General features: G+C 40.5%; 1 long non-coding RNA gene across 4 annotated transcripts in view; it reads left to right on the plus strand.

Annotated features, from left to right (window-relative positions):
- LOC112657939 (uncharacterized) overlaps window positions 1-27,430 on the plus strand; it is a 48,725-nt gene that overhangs the window by 13,701 nt on the left and 7,594 nt on the right. For 2 of the 4 annotated variants that reach the window (XR_004812367.2, XR_003135360.3), the window contains exons 3-5: window positions 8,935-9,051; window positions 24,154-24,371; window positions 25,448-25,677. This is a non-coding gene — a long non-coding RNA (uncharacterized LOC112657939). Of the gene's footprint in view, window positions 1-8,934; window positions 9,052-20,195; window positions 20,371-24,153; window positions 24,372-25,447; window positions 25,678-27,430 lie in introns of those variants that run through there. The other 2 variants (XR_003135359.3, XR_003135358.3) reach the window with 1 other exon arrangement.

Below are 27,430 nucleotides of genomic sequence, written 5' to 3' on the forward strand. Positions count from 1 at the left end.
AGGATGCTGACAGAATTTACCTGAATAGAAGCATCTGTCACTGCTACCTTGAGCAAAGCTTCCAGAATAGGACCAGTACCCACAGGACCCATGAGTTTATGGCCAGTCCAAAATATAAAACCCTAGGACTAGCAATATTTAGGGAATCTTCATAACTAACATAAGGAAACATCCAGAGGAAAAAAAGCCAGAAATCATTTTGGAATATTAACAAAGTCTGAGAAGGGAAACTGATTAGCTTTTGTCCTCATCTCAGGGAAAGGCACTTCAGAAATGAGGGCTTACATGAAGCACCTCTTAGAGCAAAGGTGGAATGGAAAATACCAACTTCTATAGATTGAATGTGTGTGTCCACACCCCCCATTCATGTGTTCAAGCCTAAACCTATTCCCCCCAATGTGTTGGTTTTAGGAAGTGGGGCTTTTGGGAGGTGATTGGGTCACCAAGGTGGAGCCCTCATGAATGGGATGAGTGTTCTTGTAAAAGAGACCTCAGAGAGCTTCCTCACCCCTTCCACATTGTGAGGAGAACACAGTGGTAAGAAACAAGAAGTAGGACCCTATCAGACATGGAGTCTGCCGGTACCTTGACCTTGGACTTCCTAACCCTCAGAACTATGAGAAATAAATTCATGTTGTTTATAAGCCACCCAGCCTGTGGTATTCTGTTATAGCAGCCCAGACAAAGACACCAACTAATGTGGAAACATCCTGCTTAGACACAGTCACATGTATTTTGCTGGGCTTATAACATTACTGTCTCCCATTTTTCTTTTCTTTTCTTTTTACAGATTGAGTGAAGGAAGTCAGTTAGAGAAGGACAAACATCATATGGTTTTACTCATTCGGGGAATATAAAAAATAGTGAGAGGGATTAAAGGGGAAAGGAGAGAAAATGAGTGGGAACTATCAGAGAGGGTGACAGAACAGGAGAGACTCCTAACTCTGGGAAAGGAACAAGGGGAAGGAGAGGTTTTGGGGATGGGGTGACTGGATGACGGGCACTGAGGGGGACGCTTGATGGGATGAGCACTGGGTGTTACACTATATGTTGGCAAATCGAACTCCAATAAAAAAATATACAAAAAAAAAACACAACAGATTGTATTTATTACACAGAGAGACAGCACCAGCAGCGGGAGCATAAGCAGAAGGAGAGAGAAAAGCAGGCTTCTCAATGAGCAGGGAGCTGGATGTGGGACTTGATCCCACAACCCTGAGATCATGACCTGAGCTGAATTAAGAGTCATACACTTAACCACCTGTGCCACCCAGGCGCCCCAGGGCTTCAATATATCTTTTGACTCAACCTACAACAAAACTAGACAGTCAGTTGGTTGCTCAATGGTTTGTTGAGCATTTATGTAACTGTTCCAGGCCCTATAGGTTAAACAAAAATCTAGGCCAAAAGACAGCATCTTTTGCACTAAGGAAGTTATTAGAAAAACAATTTGAAAGACTAGTAAATGCTATCAAAATTCACATCAGTGCTATTTATAAAGATTCTTAAAATGGAAAAAAAAAAAAAAACCTAATTATCCATGTGAAAGGGTGTGTAAAGGGAGGATAACTGACCCAATCCTGGTTTGCCAGGAATGGGCGATAAAAGTCCTGTGTCCTTGGGAATCCTCTCAGACATGGACTAATGGGAGAAGTTGGTTACCCTGTAGCAAAACAGTGAAATACTATGCAACTTTCATTTAAAATATACTAATAAAGATTTTAAATAATACGAGAAGTGTTTTTGACATTAAGCAATACCTCAACAAAAGCAGAACTCAAAATGCTAGAAGCTAGATAACTAAGCACATGAATTACAAAGAAAAAAACCAGAGGTATGAAATATGCCAGCAGGTTAACCACAGTTGCCTTTGTGTAGTGGAATTGTAAAAAGTTTTCTTTTGTGCTGCTTGACTCTTTAGTATACTTTTCAAATTTTCTGTTGATGAATATGTATTGCTTAATCAGGAAAAGAAGTATGGTATAAACTAATAAATTTCTAGATGGAAATTAGTCTAAATCCCTACTACTTTTGCTCTCATAGAATAATTAAAATAACAGTCCTTAATAAGTATTTACTTCATGCTGATCACTGCTACTAATTTCAGCATCAAGACTGTACAGTAAAATGACCTAGTAGGTAGTACTGTTATTAGATGATAGAAACCAAGGCTCACAGCTGGAAAGGAGAGGACTAGGAACTAGGACTCCAGCAGCACAGCTCTTTCTCTGAGAGAACCTTACTATGTAATCAGTATCTGCAACAGCATATTCAGGACACTGCCCAATTTCCCCCCACAGGTTCAGGTGAGGTTCCCTCAAGCTGCTGATGTACACAAATGAGGGGAAGTCTACACTGAGATGTGGCTGAGTACTCAGAAAATGAAGAGGGGAAGAAAAGGCAGTTATTAACAGAGAAAGCAAATTTTGTGCAAGGAATGAAAGCTAATCACATATCCTGTGGCTAAGTCATGATTTATATTCTACTAATAATCATACTTAGTATTGATCCAAACTAAATGATGGCTAAAAAACTAATTAGGGGGCACCTGGGTGGCCCAGTGGTTAACCCTCTGCCTTCAGCTCAGATTGCAATCCGTGGGTCCTAGGATCAAGCCTCATGTGGGGCTCCCCACTCAGTGAAGAGCCCTTTCCCTCTACAGCTCCCCCTACTTGCTCTCTCTCTTTCTCTGTCAAATAAATAATAAAATAGAATCTTTTTTCAAAAACCCCAAAAACTGGATCGGTAGAAAAAGGGCAAGAGGCAGAGGTATGTCCTGGGGTAGGCTGAAAAAGAGACCTATAGTCTCCCCCCATCTTGGGAAATCAACTGGTAATTCCTAAAACTAAAAACTCAAGAAGTAAACATATAACTTAAAATTATGAAGTTGAATACTGCAATAATCAACTAAAAGTGTTCGAAGTGTCTGGGAAACAGGAAATGGGTAGGGATGAGCAGGGGTATATATTTATAGTAACAAGCCTTGGGGAACTATTTCACTCTTAAAATTATGTGCATGTATAATTTTGATTTTAAAAGAAAAAGAAAAATTAATATAATAAACATTCCTGTGCATATCTTTGCACTTGTGATAAAATAATTTACAAAAAAAGGGATTTGGGGGGTCAGTGAAAATGCATATTTTAAATTTCGTTCCATATTGTACAATTGGGAACCAGAAAGCAGGGGGGAGACTTTCAAGCACAGTCAGTAAATACATGATTATATTTATTTCTCTACTTCTTGCCATTCTTTTCTCAGTTTTTCATCTTTGACAGTATGCTAGAAATGTCATTTAATTTGCATTATTTAATTATTTAAGTCCTTTCACTAATAAGTATAAAAATGTAATTATTACTGGTTTTTTCTTTTTATTCTTTTGTGAGTTTCCTGCTTACATGCCTTTCCATTTTTAAATATTTTGTATCTTTTCTTGTTGATATGTAAAGAGTTCTTTGTGTTTTAATATCAACTTGGTGTTTGTCACATACTTAGCAAAAAATTTTCTGAATATGCGTGAACCTTTGTGACATATTTAGAATAATGTTCTTCATTGTAAAATTATTTTTCAATCATCCATAATTTAAAGAACTTTCACATGTCACTTTTAAAGTATTTTTTACCCATTTGAATTAATATTGATGGTTAAAAGTAAGATAGTGATAAATCATCCCTTTTGAATAATTTCTGAGTGTTCTAAGTTAGGGAAAGGGTTCTTGCTACCCTGTGTATGTAGGAATAACAAACATTGTAATTTCTAGATTCCATTTGATTGCATTTTCTCTGTTTTTACTTGAAATTAGAGATATCTTACCCCCTCTTTTTTTTTTTTTTTAAGATTTTAAGTTATTTCTACACCAAATGTGGGGCTCATATTCACAATCCCAAGATCAAGAGTTGCATGCTCTACAGACTGAGCCAGCCAGGCAACCCCCCTTATTTTGAATTTGTTATTGCATTTCTTTTTTTTTTTTTTTTTTTCAAAATTTTTATTTATTTATGATAGTCACAGAGAGAGAGAGAGAGGCAGAGACATAGGCAGAGGGAGAAGCAGGCTCCATGCACCGGGAGCCTGACGTGGGATTTGATCCCGGGTCTCCAGGATCAGCGCCCTGGGCCAAAGGCAGGCGCTAAACCACTGCGCCACCCAGGGATCCCTGTTATTGCATTTCAATAGCAGTTATCTTAAAATATGAACAAAATCTAAATACTTGAAATTAAACTAAGATTTCAATATTTTATTGGCATTCGGACCATGTGCTTATTTTATGTGTTCTTGCTGCCATAGTTCTGCTGTCCCAGAATGGTAAGCATTTTCTAGAAAGTGATAGGATGTTGTTTGAGAAGGGATTTTAGGTGCTTTTCTGTCAGTAGTTAGAGTAAGTTCACCACTTATGTTTTAGCTTCTCTTAGCTATTCATAGAGTAGAGAGAAAAGAAGGGGGATTTTGTAATAAGATCTCCCTGCTCTAAACCACAACTTTCCAAGAAATATTAGAAGAAATAATATCCTCATAATAATAGCTAAAAATAGTGAAACGCTTTCACTAATTTGTGATGTTCCTCATCTTGGTGTGTGCTCTGTAGGACTGAACTGTGTTATAAGTCAATTAGAAATGGCCAGAAGAGCACCTGGGAGGCTCAGGGGTTGAGCATCTGCCTTTGGCTCAGGTTGTGATTCTGGAGTCCTAGAATCAAATCCTGCATCAGGCTCCCCACAAGGAGCCTGCTTCTCTCTCTGCCTGTGTCTCTGCCTCTCTCTCTGTATGTCTCACGAATAAATAAATAAAATCTTTAAAAGTATACATTTTTAAACCTGCAGTATGATGGAGTAGATAAAGCACCATAACTATCCTGGTTGTTCTATTAATACAAGAATGAAAGCATTCAGTATAATTTACTAAACATTGGAGGACTGTCTGAGATGTGCCAGATGCTATGCCAGGCCTGGGGTCATAGAAATGAACGTGGCTACATGGAATGGCTGCACAGTTTTGTGAAGGCAAGGTGGGGGTGTTTAGAGCAACCTGGGGTTTTGGAGACAGCTTCTGGAAGGAGCTGAAGCCTGAATAAGGATTCCTCGGGAGGGAACTTGCATGGGCAGTGCCAACAAGACATGAAATAATGTGATATTCACAGAAGGGATTACAGGAGCTTGCTATTACAAAAGCAACAAAAGAAAGGAGTGGATAGGTAGGAAATGAGTTTGGAAAGGTTGATGGAACCTGAAGAACCTGTACACCATGTTTAGAGTTTATTCTGTGTGAGGTAAGGAGGAGCTGTGAAGTATATGAGACAAGGAACAAATAAGTAGCAAATTTTGTTTTGGGGTTGTTTTTTTTTTAATGATTTTCTTTTTAATTAATATCTACACCCAACATGGAGCTCGAACTTACAACCCCAATATCAAGAGTCACATGCTCTACCAATTGGATCTACCAGGTGCCCCAAGTAGCAAATTTTAAAGTACGTAGGAATTTTTCAAGTACTCTCATACCGAGAATTTGTAATTGTCATTTATTTATTTATTTATTTATTTATTTATTTATTTATTTATTTATTTATGAGAGTGAGAGAGCACAAGCAGGGAGGAGAGGGAGAAGCAGGATCCCTTCTGAGCAGGGCACCTGATGTACGGCTCAATACTGGGATCACAACCTGAGCCAAAGGCAGATGCTTAACCGAATGAGCCACCCAGGCGTCTCAGAAGTTTATAATTCTATAAAAAGAAGCATACTCATGATTGATGGGCTTCATCAAGTGATTTACTTTGAAGGAGTTGAGAATATACCACCTCAAAATAAGTGACGTTGGCATAAGGGTTTTGAGCTCCAGTCATTTAAGCAGTAGCAAATGTAGAGAAAGCTCTTTGCGCTCCCCCAATTGCCTAAAAGCAGGTTATAAATTTCCCTTTGTGAAAGTGTCCCCCTTTTCTTTCCCATACCAGCAGGAGGAAAACAACTAGAGACAGAAAGTCAGTAGGGAGATGGGTCTGTTCAAACACTAAAATAACCCTTCTATTAGTTTCTGCCACATATTTACCACCCGTAGGAGCCCAAACCCTCTTCCTTTGTCTTGTCACTTCCCCATAAATGTATCACTCTTTGTTAAGATTGTATATAAGCCCTATATTCTAATCACCCTTTGAGTGACTCACCACTGAGTCTTCCCATATGTATGTGTGTTGTGTGCATAAACAGACTTATTTTCATTTTAAACTTTTGTCAGTTTCATTCACATGCTGTAAATACTAGACCTAAGACAGTAGAGGAAAAAGGCTTCTTTTCCATCTTCTAGTTCCTATAATCAAGCCATGCCTTCTACAGGGAAAAAAAATGGGTACCTTGGGATCCCTGGGTGGCGTAGCGGTTTAGCACCTGCCTTTGGCCCAGGGCGCGATCCTGGAGACCCGGGATCGAATCCCACGTCGGGCTCCCGGTGCATGGAGCCTGCTTCTCCCTCTGACTGTGTCTCTGCCTCTCTCTCTCTCTATCTCTGTGTGACTATCACAAATAAATAAAAATTTTTTATTTATTTTTTTTTAATTTTTTTTTAATTTTTTTTATTTATTTATGATAGTCACACAGAGAGAGAGAGAGAGGCAGAGACACAGGCAGAGGGAGAAGCCGGCTCCATGCACCGGGAGCCCGACGTGGGATTCGATCCCGGGTCTCCAGGATCGCGCCCTGGGCCAAAGGCAGGCGCCAAACCGCTGCGCCACCCAGGGATCCCATAAAAATTTTTTTAAAAATGGGTATCTTAATAATAAAATTGAAACTGTGACAGAGACAGAGGAAGAAGTCCATGTGTAGACAGAGGCAAAGACTGTAGTTATGCTACGATAGGCCAAAGAATACCTATGGCCACCAGAAGCTGGAAAAAAAACAAGGAAAGATTCTTCGCTATAGCCTTCAGAGGAAGCATGACCTTGCTGTCACCTTGATTTTGGATTTCTAGCTTCCAGAACTGTGGCAGAACAAATTTCCATCGTTTTTAAGCCACTTTGTGGTATTTTATTACAACAGCCCTTGGAAAATCATACTACTGCTATGCTATCACTGTAGTCTAAGAGAAGAATATGAAGAACGCAATGTCAGCGGGTTCCAGAAGGAGAGGCAGATTCTTAAGGTTGGGAGAGATGGAGGAGACTGCCTCTTCAGAGATGTGTTTCTGGATCATGCTCAAAGATTTTTCAAGTGCACAAGCCAATCTCCCAACCCTATCCACATTTTGGCGGCCATAAGTCACTAATTATGATGAGAAAGTAACATTCATGAACTCAATTCACCTTGAAAACTTCCTCCCTGATGAAAGGACACAGACCAGATTGTGCTTTACCTGGTGTGTGTAAGCATTTGGTATCTGTGGTGGGGCTAAAGGGAGGAAAGGAGAATACCTAGAGCAGGCTCCTTCCATGAAAGTCTAACTCCACTGGCCCTCTTTGGGTTTAATGGCCAATTGTTTCCTGCCCAGAGAGATTGCTGTCTTAAGCAACAGCAAACATATTTAGGCAACCAAACTAAAACTTCTAAAACATATACTCTGGTTTCTCTTCAGATCGTATAAATCTTTCGCCTTTTACTAAAACAATCTTAGAAAGTGGAACTATAACATAGCAAGAATAGGAATCCAGATTTAGAGTTAGATAAATTCTGCTCAAGGGATTATGAGCAAATATTTAATCTCCCCAAATTTTAGGCTCCTTATCTACAAAACATGTCCAAATCCAGTTCGCAGAACTCTTGAAGAATTAAATGAGATAAAATTCACAAGCACTATACTAATTGTGATTCCCTGGTTCAAATATTAGAAACCCAATTAAAATTAATTTTTTTAAAAAAAGGAGTTTATTGGCTCTTACAAATTGGGAAGTCCATGGATATGACTGCCTTGGAAAGATGCATGTGCTTTGTGTGATCAACAGTTCTTGCTCTAGGGGCACCTGGGTGGCTCAGTTGGTTAAGCTTCTGGCTTTGACTCAGGTCATGATCTCAGGTTCCTGGTATCCAGCCCCACATTAGGCTCAGTGCGGAGTCTGTTTCTCCCTCTCCCCCTTCCCCTACTCATGCTCTTTCTCTCTCTGAAGTAAATTAAAAAAAAAAAAAAGTTCTTTCTCTCTCTTCTTTTCTTGTCTATTTACTCTCTCTCTTTTTTTTTTAAGATTTTATTTATTTATTCATGAGGCGCAGAAAGAGAGGCAGAGACATAGAGGGAGAAACAGGCTCCTCACAGAGAGCCTGATGTGGGACTCAATCCCTGGACCAGGATCACACCCTGAGCCAAAGGCAGACGCTCATCCACTGAGCCATGCAGGGGTCCCTCTTGGCTATTTATGTATATTGCTTTTTTTTTTAAAGATTTTATTTATTTATTCATGAGAGACAGAGAGAGAGGCAAAGACATAGGCAGAGGGAGAAGCGGACTCCATGCAGGGAGCCAGATGTGGGACTCGATTCCAAGACTCTGGGATCACACCCTGAGCTGAAGGCAGACGCTCAACTGCTAAGCCACCTGGGCATCCCTTTGTATTGGTTTCATTCTTTCTCTGCAATAGGCTTCTATCCTAAGAACAATGTCCACTGATACTGCCAGTAATTCCAAGTTCTGGCCCTGATACAGTTCTAGTAGAAAAAGAAAGCCTTCTTCTCCCAGAGTCCACATACCATTCCCAGGGGAGAACTCCGATCAGATTTGCTTCAGTCATGTGCCAGCCCCCATTGCTAGAGTGACAGGGAGACCTGAGTGTCTCCTAGGGGTCAGAATGATAGCAGTCACCTGTGCAAGTGACCCACACTCCAGGAGAGTTTAAAAGCATGTTGGTGGCTTTATGTACACGAAAATCATACATAGAAAAAGTCTATGATCAGATACCAAACTTTTATTTCTAGTGGAATTATGGGATGTTTGCTTCTTTACACCTTTCTGTGTTTTCCAGATATTCCACAAAGCGCTGTATTAATTTGACAACAAGCAATTAAAATTACAAAAACTAATTAGGAGAAGAAAATACATTGCTGATGAAACCAGGAAACCTACCTACAGGCTTCACCAGGTAGACTAGGATGTGTCTCAACCCACATGAAATATATGAGAATATATAGGCTATTTCCAAGTTATGATGTGATTAATTGTAATATATCTGAGGCAAAGTTGTGACTGAATGAAAGTGGGGAGGAACCCCTTAGTAAAAAAGGGCAAGGGATTTTGCACAGCTCCCACAGAAAGGAACGCCAGTAACACCTTTGTTGATCATGTCAGCCTGGTATTTAAAGGAGAGATCCAATTCCAATGGGTTGGATATTACTAAAACCTCCCTCTAAAGGGTCTGGTTGTTCTCTTTGCTCTCATTCCCTGCTCTCTAGGCACTCTCCAGAACTGAGCCTGGATCCACCTGCTTATTCTGGAGATAAATAACTTCGTTCTCTGGCCAGGATAAATTCCAGCTAAAATCCATAAACTAGAGTGCCTGAGTGGCTCAATCGATTGAGCATCTCCCTTTGATTCAGGCCATGATCCCAAGATCCTGGGATTGGGTCCCACATTGGACTCCCTGCCCCATGGGGAGTCTGCGTCTCCTTTTCCTGCTTCCCTTGCTTGTGCTTGTTCTCTCTCTCTGTGAAGTAAATAAAATCTTAAAAAAAAAAAAAAATCCACAAACTGGTATAAAGGAGGGAACAACAACAAAAAAACAAAAAACAAAAAAAACAAACAAACAAAAAAAGGAGGGAACATAATTCCCCTTCTACCTTTCTAAGTTCATTGGCTAAGAAGCCCCTCCCCCCACCATAATAAACAGATTAACAAGAGAAAAACAGTGTATACATGGGACATGCCCAGGAAAACTAAGTAAAACTCGAAAAATGGCCAAAGCCACCACCTTAAATACCATCTTCAGCTAAAGGCAAAGGAAAGATATTTGGAAATGGTGGTTAGTGATGGAGGTGTTAGAAAACAAAATTCAGCTGTCGATTTAAAGATCTAATTGGCTTTCTTCAAGATTCATGAATCAGGCAGGATCCCGTATTAGCAGATAGAAAGTTCTCCAAGGAGCTGTATAAAACAGAAGACTTTCAAAGGCAGAAGGCAGGGCAAAAAGTTATTCTAGCAAAGAGTCAGTTGTTTCAGGCAAGGTCACCACCCTTTATGGGGAAGACAGAGGCGTCTATCAGGTCACATTCTTGGGAGAGAGTGAAACTGCAACTAGGTTAGGTATTAAGTCTCACTTTCCTGATGTGGGGCTTAGCATACAGGACTCCATTTGGGGCCTTTTTTTCTTTTTTTAAACCACCCACCCCTAAACTTTTGATCAGTCTCTCAGCTTAACTGAAAGATGTGATAAAAATTTAAGGCATTAGCACTAGTCCCAGATACTACTATGAAGTCTCACAGCTTTTGCTGATCTGTTTGATATTCACAGACCATGACATTTTTTGCCAAATCTGTGTAATATTCACAAGTCACAACCTTGCAATCACGTTTTTTTTTTTTTAAGATTTCATTTATTTCAGAGAGAGAGAGCAGAAGCATGAGCAGGGGGAGGTGGAGGGACAGAGGGAGAAGCAGACTTCTCGCTGAGCAGGGAGCCCAATGTGGCGCCCAGTCCCAGGACCCTAGAATCATGACCTGAACTGAAGGCAGACACTTAACTGACTGAGCCATCCAGGCACCCAGGGTTCACATTTTGTAAGTCAATTATTCTCTCCTTCCTTTCCTGACATTCCAGTCTTAGGGAGATCATTTGCTTGGTGGTTGGCAGCTACAAACATACATTTAAAGCTTTTGAGAGAATACAGTACAACAGGGGACTACTCTGATTATTATAAGCAGAATAATTCCCAATGTTTGGAGTGTACTTCATGGTCCCCAAGATCCAAGCCAATCAAAATCAAATAAGTTAAAAGACCCTGTTGAAAGAGTCACCTTTTTAAGCTGAGTGGCTTGTTCAATGATCATAAGTAACAGATTCAACTTCCCCAGAGTGTTAATCCAGGTGTAGCAAATGGTGTTGGCCACAGCACAGACACTTCCTTGCTTAGCTAAAAGCTAATGAAGAGTGGGGTGCCTGGGTGGCTCAGCTGGTAGAGCATGTGACTCTTGATCTCAGGGTTGTGAGTTCAAGCCCTATGTTGAGTGTAGAGATTACTTAAAAATTAGATCTTTCTAAAAAAAAATAAAGAGAGACAGAGATGATCAAGAGCTATGCCTGAGTATCTAAGAACTTTTCCTGGGCAGCTGTTGCTTTAACAGCAGTCACTATGATATTTTCAATAGTTAAGGAGAGATTTCTAATTATAGCCTCATTTACATTTACTCCTTACTTGGAAAGTAGGGCCCTGCCAAAGGAAGTGAATCCTGAATCATGAAAGCCTCCTGTGCAGTCTGACAATATAAATTCAGGGGAGTCAGCCAATAAAGGTGTAAAAGTTAGGCACACAACTAAATAACCTAAGAAGTACTATTTGGTGCACTAGCCATCTAGGCATCAAAGGCCCAAGGAGGATGATAACCCCCACAGACAAAAGTAAATTCTGTTCAGGCACAAACCACTTCTGCTAAGTGCCTGCTAATGGTTAATAGACAGATTGGGAGTTTTTGATGACAACGCCAAAAGTCTGAAAGGTTACCCTCCTCCCTACCTTCCAATGGTCTGGGAGATGCAGATGATGGTGTAATCTTTCCAGGCCAATGGCAGAGTAGAATAGAAAGGAAAAAAAAAAAAGGTATCGTGTCTACTTAAAGTAGGAATTCTTGATTCAGTGTCTTGGGTGGAAGCAGTCTACATCAATGTCAGCTACTCTTCCTCAGCAGTTTGATTCAGAGGTCAACTGCAATATGGGTAGTGAGGAGGACATGGGATAGTCCCTTCCAAGGATTTTGAGGATAGTCTTTGTTCTTAGTGAAAAATCAAAATCAAAAAGAAAAAAAATCAGAAGGGTGAGAGTAAACTGGAAGTAATAGTTTGGAAAGTCATAGCCAGATATTTGAGGAAACTATAATTCCAGATCTAGTCGGTTTACATGTATATAACAAAACCTTAAAGACAATTAACAGGATTAGAATCTACTATCTAAAGGTACAGGGCAGCTCCTGTGGCCCAGTGGTTTAGTGCCACCTTTGGATCCGGGTGTGATCCTGGAGACCCCGGATCAAGTTCCATGTCAGGCTCCCTGCGTGGAGCCTGCTTCTCGCTCTGCCTGTGTCTCTGCCTCTCTTTCTCTCTGTGTCTGTCATAAATAAATAAATAAAATTAAAAAAAAAATACAATTACCTCCAGTATTTGTTCCAAAGATAATCACAGTAAAACTAATTTGTTTACATTAAATTTGGCTTGATTATTTACATAAGTATAGCATGAATAATGATCTTTTAGAAAGATTTTATTTATTTATTTGTCAGAGAGAAGGAGAGGGAGCACAAGGAGGGAGAAGGGCAGGCAGAAAGAGAAGCAGGCTCCCCATTGAGCAAGGAACCTGATGTAGGACTTGATTCCAGAACCCTGGGATCGTGACCTGAGCCAACAGCAGATGCTTAACCAACTGAGCCACCCAGGTGGCCCTAAGCTCTTTTGTAAAAAAAAAAAAAAAAAAAAAAAATTATTATTTATTTAAAGAGAGAGAAGAGAGGGACAGAGGGAGAGGAGAGAGAGGCAGACTCCCTGCTGAACATAGAGCTCAACGCAGGGCTCAATCTCACAACCCTGAGATCGTGACCTGAGCTTAAATCAAGAGCCCAATGCTTAACCAACTGAGCCACCAGGTGCCCCCCATATAAGCTCATTTAAGATTACTTTGCTGAGAAAAAATAGATTAAAAATAAATTTAAAAAAAAAGATTACTTTGCTAGAAATTTTCAGGAGGAATCCAGGTTCCTTAAAAGTGCCTGGTAATATCTGAGTCTATGTATATATCTCTCTCAAATACGACTTTCTAGTCAAAGCCTTTTGGTAGAGCCAATGTTTCCAGTGGTATCCTGTTACAAAGAGAACAGATTTTTATTGAACTTGTGTAAATAACTATAGTTCCATGAAAAGAATACTTAAGAGTTTGAATTCTGGAGGGATCAAGTAGGGAAAAAAGGTAAATGTTCCATTTTTGTTCACAAATGTATACTTTACCAAACTGCTGTAAGTCATAAATAGCTTAAGAGAAAAGGTTTCCTTAAATCTGGGAAAACAAAACATTGAGGAACCAGCAATGTTTCAAACAAAAGGTCACAAGGAATTATTATCATTGGGACGCCTGGGTGGCTCAGCAGTTAAGTGCCTGCCTTCAGCTCAGGATATGACCCTGGAGTCCCACATCGGGCTCCCTACCTGGAGCCTGCTTCTCCCTCTACTTGTGTCTCTGCCTCTCCCTCTCTGTGTCTCATGAATAAATAAATAAAATCTTAAAAAAAAAAAAGAAATTATAATCATCCTCAGTTCATTTAGGCCCATGTAATTAAATACTTGTTCTGCTTGAATCCAGTTCTTATTATTAGTTCTGGAAACCCTTACCCAATTAAGTGTTATAACCTATCAGAATCATGTACTTGTCAAAGTCCTTTCCATGAATCTCCAAAAGATGAAGCATTTTTGCCAGAACATTTGGAAAAAGAATATGAGTAAAACAATAACTGTAAATGGAAAAACACACACATCCACACACATACACACACACCCCAAGAAACAATAGTTGGAATTGGCCATGGTTAAGACCTGATGAGAGTTCATTATAAAGCAGCAGAACAGGGGCACCTGGGTGGCTCAGTGGTTGAGTGTCTGCCTTTGGCTCAGGTTGTGATCCCAGGGTCCTGGAATTGAATCCCACATCGGGCTCCCGATGGGGAGCCTGCTTCTCCCTCTGCCTGTGTCTCTGCCTCTCTGTCACTCATTAATAAGTAAATAAAATCTTAAAAAAAAAAAATAAAGCAGTGGAACATTTATATTCCTATACAAATGGAACAAAAGACTTAGTACTCTTATTTGAAAATATTTCCCATGTAATTTAATTTAGCAAATAATCCTTCATTTAATATCTCTCCTTTTATAAAGGAGAGGGTACAAATCTTTTCAGATGTTCCAGGGACCCTCTGGTAAATCCCAATGTTAGTTCAAGGTCAAAAAGACTTCATTTAGAATTTGAATTTGAGAAGTTTTTAAAAAATAACAAGGGTGCCTGGGTGGCTCAGTGTTTGAGTATCTGCCTTTGGCTCAGGTCATGATCCCAGGGTCCTGGGACTGAGTCCCACATTAGGATCCCCACAGGGAGCCTGCTTCTCCCTCTGCCTATGTCTCTGCCTCTCTGTATGTCTCTCATGAATAAAGAAAGAAAATGTTTAAAAAAAATCAAAAGGCTTAGACACTTGATTAAATAAGGCCACAGATTATAAATAATACTTAATTATCTATTTGACCAAAATGGTAATGAGAGATTTCAAAGGCAAATATAGAAGGTTACAGAATTGTGAACAATACTTAGCTTTTAATATTGAGAAGACTCAGTTCTCATAAGTAATCAAAGACCTGATGGTAAAGATAACACAAAACACAGGAAATATTTGAATAAGACACAAGATCTTTGCTTTCTAGGCAGATTACTTTAAAGGTAAAGAAAAACCTTTCACAATATCTTACTAAGAGCAGACCAATGGTCCAAGAAAACTTTCCTTTTAACAGAAAGAAAACCAATTCCTAATTCCTAATTTTGACCATTTTACTTTTGATATTAATACTCATTTTTTGGGATGCCTGGGTGGCTCAGTGGTTGAGCGTCTGCCTTCGACTCAGGGCATGATCCTGGAGTCACGGGATCAAGTCCCACATCAGGCTCCTTGCATGGAGCCTGCTTCTCCCACTGACTGTGTCTCTACCTCTCTTTCTCTCTGTCATGAATAAATAAATAAATCTTTAAAAAACAAATACTCATTTTTTAACAGATTTTTATTTTATTTATTTATTCATGAGAGACACAGAGAGGCAGAGACACAGGCAGAGGGAGAATCAAGTTCCATGCAGGGAGCCCTATTTGGGACTCAGTCCTGGGACTCTAGGATCACGCCCTGAGCCAAAGGCAGCACTCAACCACCAAGCCACCCAGGCATCCCAATACTTTTTTTTACTCCAATTCATTTTAATTACAACCATCTTGACTACACATAAAATTATTTTCCCAAGATTCCTCTTTCACAAACTTTGTATGGCTTTTTTTTTCCCCAATCAGAATTGGCCCTCTGTTTTTCCTCTTTCCCATTCTGAAATCACCTGTCTCACTTTAAAAAATATTTTTATTTATTTATTTGACAGAGAGAGAGAGAAGCACAAGCAGGGGGAGCAGCAAAGAGAGAGGGAGAAGCAGGCTCCTTGCTGAGCAGGGAGCTTGACTCAGGGCTCCATCCTAGGACCCTAGGATCATGACCTGACCTGAAGGCAGATACTTAACAGTCTGAGCTACCAAGGTGCCCCTAACCTATCACATTTTAAGACAAAATTACTTTCTTCTCCTGTAGCAAAATGCACCTCCACTCCTCATGACCTTTTACTGAAAAGATACATCCTACATTCCTTGCATACAGAGATGTTTCCCTTATTATTTCTACTAGCCTTAAACAATTGTGAGTCATCTGTTATTGACAAGCTTATGAATACACTTCATAATTCCTAAAAGCATATTTTCCTCATAATAAATTTTCCATTGTGCCATGAAACATGTTTAACAATAGATCCAAATATTCTTGGTCTCTCTGTAAAGAAAGCCAAAAGTGAATAAACCTATTTTTGCTAATGTTTCAGTATTTTATCTTATTTGAAAAAGATCTAGAAAAAAAAAAGATTTAGATATTTAATGACTTATCCATCATTTTATTTTACATAACAAAACTTTAAAGTTTCAGGTCAAAAAACAATTTGGGAAAAATAAAGAAGTTTACTTTCAAATTTTTATCCCCCTTAAATTTAATTAACTTGTTCTCAACAATTATGTTTAGATTATTTATGAAATTTTCATCATATGAAATTTTTCTTACTGACAAATTTTGAAACAGGGCTACCGTGCAATTATTCAACTAGTAAAACAAAATAGAATAAATGATGTACATCTACATTACTTTTCATGGTGACAATTCTGAAGACTTACCCATTTTATTTTCTCTATTTTATTTTATTTATTTAAAAGAGAGAGAGCAGGAGAGAAAGTGGGGGGTTGGGGGGGGGGTTGAGAGGGAAAAGCAGACTCCCTGATGATTCTGGGATCATGACCTGAGCTGAAGGCAGATGTTCAACGAACTGAGCCACCCAGGCATCCTAGACTTACCCATTTTAAGTAATCTAAATTTAAACTGGGCTTTCTTTTTACCAAAGATTATGTAAGATCACATGTACTTGAAAAACATTTGGGTTAGTTTCTATTATATTTCTGAGGATTTTAGGAATATTTAATTCATATAAGCATTTACTTTTCTTTATGCCAGTTAAATAGTGCTCTTTTACAAATTAATTTTAGCAATACCATCCAGAGGCAGAAAATTATCATATATCTATAACATATATACATGGACACATGAATATACAGACAGAGAGAGCTTATTCCTTCTGTTTTAAAATTTAAGCCATGAACCAAATACAATAATACAAAACTCACTAGTTATTTTTTTTAAGGATTTTATTTATTCATGAGAGAGACACACACACAGAGGCAGAGACATAGGCAGAGGGAGAAGCAGGCTCCATGCAGGGAGCCCAGTGTGGGACTTGATCTTGGGTTTTTGAGATCACGACCTGAGCAGAAGGCAGACACCCAACGGCTGGGCCAACCAGACATCCCAAAACTCACTAGTTATATATATATATAAAATGGATCCAAACTATGTTTCTGACAGATGGAATAAGGTAAGGCTTTTTACCAATATTTGTGGAGAAGACACTTAAGGTTTTTCATTCTCCTAAACTTCAAATCACCTTTGACCCTTTTGTTTTTCTTCAGCTAAAAATTACCTCCCTGAAGTTTGTATTTCAAGGAGATAGCCTGGAAGAAAAGATAGAGTTCCTAGAGAAAACCATGTAGAACATTTACATCTCTAAGCTATAGGAAAAGAATGCACGTTTCTTCCAGAAGAACTTTTGTTTTCTAGGCTAGAATTTCTACCACACCTACAAGCCTTTTGAGATGAATAAAGGAGGTTAATTGTTAAAAAGGAGAGGTGGACTTTTAATTGTTTCCAGAACTGCATTTCTGATCTTTCAAAGATTTGTAGGATCAAGTCTGTTGCTTCTAATTCCTTATAGAATGGAGTTGTGACTTAAATGACATCATGGGTTGATCTACACATTGAACTTTCTTGCCTTCAGTTCACTTTGTATATCAGGGATATTCCAACTAAGATAGAAATCAAAAGATTTCTATGTTCTGGATTTAGAGCTGCTTTTTTGGACTGTTTCAGTATGTCTTATGTTTAGAATGTCTTTGGAATGTGGAATCCCTCCACAAAAGCTTTAGAGGGCTTGTCTTTCCTTTTGGGTACATAGTTTTATTTTAGTGTAGGAGAGGTGAAAGAGCTTGTCAGTTTTCAGGGAGTGTTGAACAACCCTCTTGGATGTAAGAAAGGTGGGTCCACGGCGCAGCGGTTTAGCGCTACCTGCAGCCCAGGGTGTGATCCTGGAGACCTGGGATCAAGTCCCACGTCAGGCTCCCTGCGTGGAGCCTGCTTCTCCCTCTGCCTGTATCTTTGCCTCTCTCTCTCTCTCTCTCTCTCTCTCTCTCTCTCTGTGTGTCTCTAATGGATAAATAAATAAAATCTTAAAAAAAAAAAAGGAGGGTGGGTCCCCAAAGAGAGTGCAAAGGATACTACCTTCCCACAATCCAAAGTCACTCCCAAAGATAACCAAAAGAAAGAACTGTCAACCTACATGTCCCAGGCAGGCAGAAAGCCAAAGCATGTTCTTAGGACACAAAATGAAACAAACATGAAGTTAATTGATATACCTAAGAGAAAAAGGATTAGTGAGTCTGTATTTGGAAAGGAAGGTACAATGTGAATTTTTTTTAAAGTAAGCTGCACACCCAACATAGGGCTTGGACTCATGACCCCAAGATCAAGAGTCACATGCTCTACCAACTGAGCCAGCCAAGTGCCCTAACAATATGAAATTTTAATTTCCTCTCTCAACTGACCACTACAGACAGAGATTAAAGAGCTAACTCTCGGGATCCCTGGGTGGCGCAGCGGTTTGGCGCCTGCCTTTGGCCCAGGGCGCGATCCTGGAGACCCGGGATCGAATCCCACATCAGGCTCCCGGTGCATGGAGCCTGCTTCTCCCTCTGCCTGTGTCTCTGCCTCTCTCTCTCTGTGACTATCATAAATAAATAAAAATTAAAAAAAAAAAAAAAACAAAGAGCTAACTCTCGTAATAATTCTCATTCTTTACTGGCTTCTGCCAGTTTTCCCAGGATTTCCTCTGCAGCCTTTGATATGTCCCAGAATTGGGAATCATTAATTTTAATTATGGTTTCCCATGGCTGTTTATGGCAATAATGTAGCAGTGTACCAGAAAATCCCTCAAAGTCTCTAACTCCAAGAGAAGCCAACCTGGGAGCTATTCTTTGTGGGAGATAGAAAGGCATCCGACATTGATGTTGAAGAATTTGTGTAGTCTTTGAGGACAATGTCTTTTCCAACATCCCACTTGATTACAATTGAGACATCAATCCCTGGGTTAGCATTTTGTTGATAGACCCCTAGGAAGGTGTAATGGGGGAGGCCTACATATTGTTCTAGATAACTTTTGTGTCTTTATTTATTTATTTATTTATTTATTTATTTATTTACCATTTTTGTAGAGATTTATAGCTTCCAGGACCATAGCTCTTGGATATAAAATAGGTAGTGGGGCGGGGAGGGGAGGGGGGCTGTGAAGGTGGTGCCCTTAACTCTTTAGAACTTAACATTTCCTATTCTTTATTAGCTAAGCCCTTAGGTCTCTTGGAGCCAAACTAATTCCTAAACAGGGATGTGTTGTTGGGTTGGAGATTGTGTTTTACAGTGTACCTCATTACATGCACATTTTCCTGAGGTTGGCAGGTGATCTAGTGTCAAGCTAACCCATTCCATGACCAACTTATCCTAACATGAGAGTGTTAGAATGAAGTGGAGAGTGCTCAAATAGGTTTTAAGTGTTCAACCCATGCCCACCAATTTTTGCAGCTTTTTGGCTTCTGAGATTCTTACTCACATAGCCTCTATCTACACAAAACAAGACAAACAAACATGTGCACCTTAATTCACCAGATGTGACCAAAAGCTATTATTATGGCCTGACCAAGAAAATGCCCTCCTCACACTACCAAAATATGTCAATGTGGATCCTGAGACAGGAGAAAAGATTGAACCAGCAGATGCCAAAAAATGAGGACTGCAGACTGATTCCAAACAAATGGAAAACTGAAGTCGAAACCACCAACTTCTCACATGGTATCTGGGGACAAAACCAAGGGCTGGGAGGATTTCACTCAAATACGGGAAATGTAGACTGAACCAAGATCTAGGGGTTTGCATTTCACAAGGAACCATCTGCTAGCTCAAGCAGACCTGCTCTGGACTGGAAAGTCCGTTCATCTGGAAGCCTGACACAAGAGAGAGTGCAGCTCAAAGTGAAGAGGAATATACCCATGGCCTTTAGAAATGGTGGGGAGGACAGAACTCAAAGGGTTTGCTAGTACCACAGCTGTGCTTCTCATTGTCCCTGAGCCACCAGAAGTCTCCTTTGGTCCCACTGATGCCACCCAATCTTAAAAAAAAAAAAAAGTCAGGGGCATCTGGGTGGCTCAGTGGTTGAGCATCTGCCTTTGGCTCAGGTCGTGATCCTGGGGTCCTGGGATCAAGTCCCGCATCAGGTTCCCTGTGGAGAGTCTGCTTCTCACTCTGCCTATGTCTCTGCTTTTCTCTCTGTGTCTCTCATGAATAAATAAATATAATCTTAAAAAAAGAATTCAACCAAGTAAATTTAAATATCTAATTGGCTTTTATTTAATGACTCACTAATTGGGCAACATCCCATGTTAGCAGAAAGAAAGGAGCTCTGAGCTGTCCAAAATGCAAACTTTCATGGATAGTCCCTGATTTGTGATGGTTCAACTTGGGAGTTTTTCATTTTACAATGGTATGAAAACTATATTCATTCACTAGGAACCGTACTTAAAATTTTTAATTTGGATCTTTTCCTAGGTTAACAGTTTGTGAAATGATAATCTCCTGTGGTCCTGGGCAGCACCAACTAGCTTCAGCCCCCAGTCAGCCACATGATCACAAGGATGAACAACTGATCACCATTCTGCACCTATACAAGCATTCTGTTTTTCACTTTCAGTACAGCATTCAATAAATTACATGAGACATTCAACACTTTATTATAAAGTAGGCCTTGTGTTACATGGTTTTGCCCAACTGTAGGCTGATGTAAGTGTTCTGAGCACATTTAAAATAAGCTAGGCTGAGCTATGATGTTTAGCAGTTTAAGTGTATTAAATGGATTTTTGAATCACAATATTTTTAATTTATGATAGGTTTATCTGGAGTAACCCCATCTTAGTTGAGGAAGATCTGTATAGGCAGAAGGAAGAAAGTCAAGGACATTATCTAGCAAAGTAGATAGTTTCAAGCAAGATCACCATCCTTTGGGAGAAGGCAGGAGATCTAAAATGCAGATTACCTCTCTAGAGGTGACTTGGTAATTCCGGATTGACTGGTTAAAGGTCATACTCCCAGGAAAGGGAGAAACTGCAATTAGGACAGGAATCAAGTCTTGGTTTGCTGATGTGGGGTTTAGCACAAGTGACTCCATTTTGAATCTTTTTCTTCCTATCTTCCTTCCTTCCTTCCTTCCTTCCTTCCTTCCTTCCTTCCTTCCTTCCTTCCTTCCTTCCTTCCTCCTTTTTAAAATTTTATTTATTCATGAAAGACACAGAGAGAGAGGCAGAGACATAGATAGAGGGAGAAGCAGGCTTCACGTGGGAAGTCCAATGCAGGACTTGATCCCAGGACTCCAGAATCACACCCTGAGCCAAAGGCAGATGCTCAACCACTGAGCCACTCAGGCGTCCCTGTTGTTTCCTTTTTTATTTTTTATTTTTTGGGGGGTGTTATTTATTAATGAGAGACAGAGAGAGAGAGAGAGAGAGAGAGAGAGAGAGGCAGAGACACAGGCAGAGGGAGAAGCAGGCTCCATGCAGGGAGCCCAATGTGGGACTCGATCCCAGGTCTCCAGGATCAGGCCCTGGGCCAAAAGTGGCGCTAAACCGCTGAGCCAGCCGGGCTGCCCTGTTGTTTCCTTTTTAATAGAGGTTAGCAGGAGGAGGATAGTAAGGTTCTACAGATTTGAGTCTGGCCCCTTCTCCATTGATGAGAGTTTCTTGTAATTTGGCATCATTCTTCTCTTCCTGGTACAGACAGGGAGATAGGCTACAAATGGAGATTTCCCTTATAAATGTAAATTTTTAGGGACACCTGGGTGGCTCAGCAGTTGAGCCCCAGCCTTTGGCCCAGGATCAAGTCCCACATCAGGCTCCCTGCATGGAGCTTACTTCTCTCTCTGCATGTGTCTCTGCATCTCGCTCTCTCTCTGTGTCTGTCATGAATAAATAAATAAAATCTTAAAAAATAATGAAATAACTAAATGTGAATTTCTCTCATAAAAGGGAAATTCTACTATTTTTAGAATATCTCCTATTTCTGCTTTTTCTCAAAAATAATCAGCTTAAAGTAACCCTTACGCCAAAAAGGCATATTTTGAGGTAGCATATTCTGGTGCCCTTCACTGGCATTTTTATTTTTGTATATTCAAGAAAGTAGGAGGGGACCAAAAGGCTTACAGTATACAAGAGGGAAGAGTGGAATGAGATGAGGTCAAAGTTAAGCAGTGATTTATTGGCAGAGTGTGGATTACTCCAACTGAAAGGGAAAGCCAGTATAGGATCCCTTAGCTTAGGTTCCCTGAAAAAGCAGAGCCTGAGTTAAAAAAATATGCTCATGTAGTTTATTTGGAATGATCTCAGGAAAGAGGAGAGATCAAGAGATCAAGACAGGGGAGGAGGAAAAAGCAATGTGTAAGGTTTGCACTTACAAAGGAAGCAGTAGGGCTTCATCCTCTGCTTCCTGAGAAGTATAAAGGAAGCCTCTCAGAATTCTTGACCTGATGGACTATAGGTGAGACTGTTTAATCCTGGCCTCAGGTTTTATGGTGTCTGCAAAGGTGGAGGAGTCCCCAGGCTGGAAGCAAAGATCCCCTAAACCCAGATGTGCACAGCAGGTGGCTGCTGTGTGATGAATGGCCTTGAAGCCCACCTGGGGCTGTCCACCCCAGCCACAGCTTAACTCAGAAGTGACTAAGAAGTGAGGATGCATCAGATACTGTATCAGATATACTGTATCTGTATACTGATACTACCAATACAGATAGTTTAGGTCCTGGAGACCCTAAACTCACAGAGTTTTAGGCAGAGCAATAAGGAGGTCCAATTGTATTTTAATAAGATCATTCTGGCTGCAACTTGGAGATTAGGTTTGAGGATGGCAAGAAAGGCAATGGAGACCAACAAAGAAACTATTGGGGTGGGGTGGTCCTGGTGAGAAGGTGATGATATCATCAAAAGCTGACTTCCTAACATTATCTGTTGACCAGGCAAAACTGAGTTTATTACCTTCTCCAGTAAAGCAGAACAAAATGTTGGCAGTGTCTTGGATGGAAAAAGGCAAATAGAACTTCATTGAGAATTTTAAGTTTGCTTAAGGGGAGGTTTTTAAGTGTAGGGGCTTGATTAGAATCTCATAAAGTAAAAAAAAAAAAAATCAGATAAAGTGGCTCAATGAGTGGCTCAGTGGTTGAATGTCTGCCTTCGACTCAGGGCATAATCCTGGAGTCCCAGGATTGAGTCCCGCATTGGACTCCCTGTGGGGAGCCAGCTTCTCCTTGTGCCTATGTCTCTGCCTCTCTCTCTGTGTCTCTCATGAAAAAATAAATGAGGGATCCCTGGGTGGCGCAGCAGTTTGGCGCCTGCCTTTGCCCCAGGGCGCGATCCTGGAGACCCGGAATTGAATCCCACGTCGGGCTCCCGGTGCATGGAGCCTGCTTCTCCCTCTGCCTTTGTCTCTGCCTCTCTCTCTTTCTCTGTGTGACTATCATAAATAAATAAAAATTAAAAAATAAATAAATAAAATATTTTTTAAAAACTCAGATAAAGATAAAAATCATGATATAACAGTTTAGGATTGTTGGAACTAGCAAGAGGAGGTTTTTTTGTTGTTTGTGTGTGTGTGTGTGTGTGTGTGTGTGTGTTTTAAGATTTTATTTTTAAGTAATCTCCACATCCAACCTGGGACTCAAACTTAAAACCATGAGATCAAGAGTCACACTCTATCGACTGAGCCAGCCAGGTGCTGAATTTTAAGGCAAGGAGTTCAAAGAACTTTGAGGCATAAAATGTCTGTTGATGCTTTATATTGAAGTTTTGATGGATCTTTCTGGAAGTTCCTGTAAGAAACAATGAAGTTATTTGCCTGGGCAAGTATCTCCTGGAAGAGTAAAATTTTATTCATGTGGACATCTCTGGGAATCATGTCCTTGGGATATTTCTGTATGAGGGTAAATGCTTTCCCTTCTTTAAGTCTTGTTCCAAAGAGATAGCCCTGAGGATGGAGAGAAGTAAATAGATTCTGAATATATTTAAGAGGCAGGAAATACAGGGCTTCTTGTTGTATCAGACATGTGAGATGCATAGAAGAATCAACAACACCTAGAAATCTCACTAAGAAAAGGTTGGGCTAAAGGCATAAATTTGGGTATCATTAGGACACAATTATCATTTAAAGCTGATGGAATGCAGTAAAGTTGCCTACTGAGAGCTTCCATCTCCCAGTGTCTATATATCATTAGAAAGATAAAAGAAGAGGCTCCAGCAACCAATCCTGGGTGTTTCCAATATTCAGAGGACAGGTATCATGTCAAGTCAGAATGTATTTAGTGGCAAACAGCAGAAAAATACTGGTAGAGTATCTAAAACAGACACAGGTATATTCTTACATAACATGGAGTCTGGAGCTGAGCAACCCAAGGATGGTACAGCTGATTAGTTATACTTTGGGGGACCCAAGTTCTTTTATCTTCCTCTTCTGCCATCTTTGCCTATAGGTCTCCATCCTTGAGCTTGGCTTCATGGTCATAAGATGGTAGTTGCACCTTTGGGCATGCAGCCACAGTTCAGGTAGAAAGGAGGAGTGGCATGGGGCAAATCGGCCCCTTTTTTCTCAAGAAATGAAAGCTGTCTCTGAAGCCATTACTCAATCGACTTCTTCGTTGGCCAAAACGATGACACATATCTACCTCTAACACCAAGTGAGTCCAGGAAAGTAAGTATTTTTAGCTATGTATTTTGCTGCCCTGAATAACACTAGGGGTTTTATTCGTACAGAAGAAGGTGGGAATGGCTATTGCATAAACAGCTGGTAATATGTGCCACCAGCAGATAAGAAGGACCCATGAGGGATCCCTGGGTGGCTCAGCGGTTTGGCGCCTGCCTTTGGCCCAGGGCCTGACCCTGGAGTCCTGAGATCGAGTCCCACGTTGGGCTCCCGGCATGGAGCCTGCTTCTCCCTCCTCCTGTGTCTCTGCCTCTCTCTCTCTATCTCTTGCGAATAAATAAATAAAATCTTAAAAAAAAAAAAAAAAGTTTGTCTTGAAAGGGGTAGTCGAGAGAGGAGAAAAAGGAATAGGGGTGCTTGGGTGGCTCAGTGGTTGAGAGCCTGCCTTCAGCTCAGGGCATGATCCTGGGGTCCTGGGATGGAGTCCCACATTGGGTTCCCCACAGGTAGCCTACTTCTCCCTCTGCCTATGTCTCTGCCCCTCTCTGTATTTCTCATGAATAAATAAAATCTTAAAAAAAATAAAAAAGAAAGAAAAAGGAATTAAAAGGGAGGGATGTTTTAGGATGGAAACTATTGTCATCTGTGTCACTAAATTGTTTTGAGGAAACATATATTAAATAACTTTGATATCTATCTTAAAACATTAAGGTTCAGGGTATTAAAAGTCCATTTCTTCCCAGAGCTATATAGCATGGTGCCTACTATGTGATCTTAAGCCAGTTACTTAACCTCTCTGAATCTGTCTGCTCCTAAGTAAAATGGGACAATCATGGCTACCTTGAAAGCTGCGAAATAGATGCATGTAAAGTGCCTATTATGGTGCCTGGCACATAGTAAATCATCAAAAAGTGAGACTAACATCCTTCCTGCATGCCAGATAGAATTTATATATCAAGGGTCTAAATGAAATTCTTAAGAGATAGTGTACATAGCAAATGCTTAATAACATTTATAATTTCCTCTGAGCCAAAGCGCAGGAAGACAGCCAAACCCCATATAGCCATGCTGCAGAACCCATACAACCCCAGTTACTTCTTGTTTCCCTGTTTGTAACTCCGCAGAAAATCCTGTACCTGCTTGTCTCTCTGAGGCTCAAAGTATAGCCAGAGGGCTGAGCAGCAGCTGAGCATCTGCCTTCTCCTTGAAATTCAGGGTCAGCAGGAGGACAGACCCACAAGAACACTCAGAAGGGGAGATAGATCTTTGCAAGGCAGACAGAAGAACAAATATTAAGCAAGAAAACGTGTACATGTATGCGACTGAAAAGTTACATATCACCAGAGCTCCCATGGTAAGGGCAAGCTAACTTTATCTTGTTATTACTTTGTAATAATAATTATTACTTTACAATAATAATTATGAGTTTCACCTTTATTTGGCTTAGTTCTTTGGCTGAAACTGGATGTGGGGAGAGGAGTTGATCAGGGTAGGAGATTCAGAAGCAGTCTGTAGAGTGAAATGAAGGATTCTAATTTCTGTCTCCTGCACACCATACTGAAGGATTCTCCTTGCTTTGATTGCTCTGCTAGAATTCCAGAGCATCGGTGAAGATGCCTCTGGCTTCTGGGGCTAAGAGAAGGGATCAGGGTCCTTTGTGCTGCCTTACCATGTGCTAATGCTGGGCACAGCCACAGAAGGATCCTGAGCCCTGGACTCACACTGCATGGGTGCCATTTGTGGCTCTGCTCTTGAGGTACCCAGTGACCTCAGGCAAGTTTCTTAACCTTCCAGAGCCTTAGTCTTCGCCAGTAAATGGAAGTAATAAAACCTACATCACAGTTTCGTTGTGAAGGCTACATTAAATCACATCTCTAAGGCCTGGGTCAGTGCCCAGCATGTAGTTGGCACTCAGATATTTCTTCCCTTCTGAGCCCTTACCCTGGATGTCATCTGCTCCCCTCTGCAGCACAGATGTGCCCCCCCACCCCACCCCCCAGGCCTAGGGGTGGGACACCAGTTAGCATATCTTCCTGTGTTCCTGGGAGCAGAAACTGGGAGGGAGTTTCACTTGGAAAGAAAATGAGAGGTAGGGGGTTGGCACCTGACTGGCTCATTTGGTGGAGCATGTGACCTTTGATCTCAGGGATGGATAAATAAAATCTTTAAAAAAATAAAAACACACTAGAAAATTCTTTTTATTTTTTATTTTTTAATTTTTTAAAAAAGATTTTATTTATATATTCATGAGACACACACAGAGAGAGGCAGAGACTTAGGCAGAGGGAGAGCAGGCTCCCTGCAGGGAGCCCAATGCAGGACTCTATCCTAGGACCCCCGGGATCACAACCTGAGCTAAAGGCAGACACTCAACCGCTGAGCCACCCAGGCGCCCCTAGAAAATTCCTTTTATGAAACTCTAGACAAAGACATTGGAGTTTTTCCTAGATGAATGGTAGCAACTCATGAAGGGAAGACAGAGGAAGAAGAGGAGAAAGAGGAAGAACAGGAGGAACAGATGACAAGAGGGGAACCAGAAGGGCTGAGGAGAGGAACCCTGGGAACCGCACTTCTCTGAAGATGGGCCTGATCTGAGCTACGGGGATGGAGGATCCCTAAGAACTGACATCACACTCTCCCCCAAGAGTGGGTGAACTACCACCAAGCACATCCTCATGGCTGCTCAACTGGGAATGGTGAAGTCAGAGCACCTTCATTGCAAAAAAAAAAAAAAAAAAAAAGAAGAAGAAGAAGAAGAAGAAGAAAAGAAAAAAGCCAACCTATCAGGAAGGAAAGCATGTCCTGCCAAGACATGGTGGGAGAACAGCCAACTCTTTACTGTCTGGTCTTCTGTTACCCTCAGTAAGAAAATCGTTTTATTAATGACAAGAGCAATACAAACCTATGCTTACCCAGGGCTTAGCACTTGACATGCGTTGTCTTAATTTTCACAGCAGCCACGGCTCATTGGTAATGTTATTGGACCCATTTTACAGATGACAAACTTACGGTTTTCTAGTTTTTAGTTTCACTAAAGGTAAGCAGTTTGCCTAAGACTGTGCAGTCAAGCAGTGGCATGGTCTTCATTTGAACCCAGGTCCTCTGAA

This window comes from Canis lupus, chromosome 35, assembly GCF_003254725.2.
Source record: "Canis lupus dingo isolate Sandy chromosome 35, ASM325472v2, whole genome shotgun sequence".
Lineage (NCBI taxonomy): Eukaryota > Metazoa > Chordata > Mammalia > Carnivora > Canidae > Canis > Canis lupus.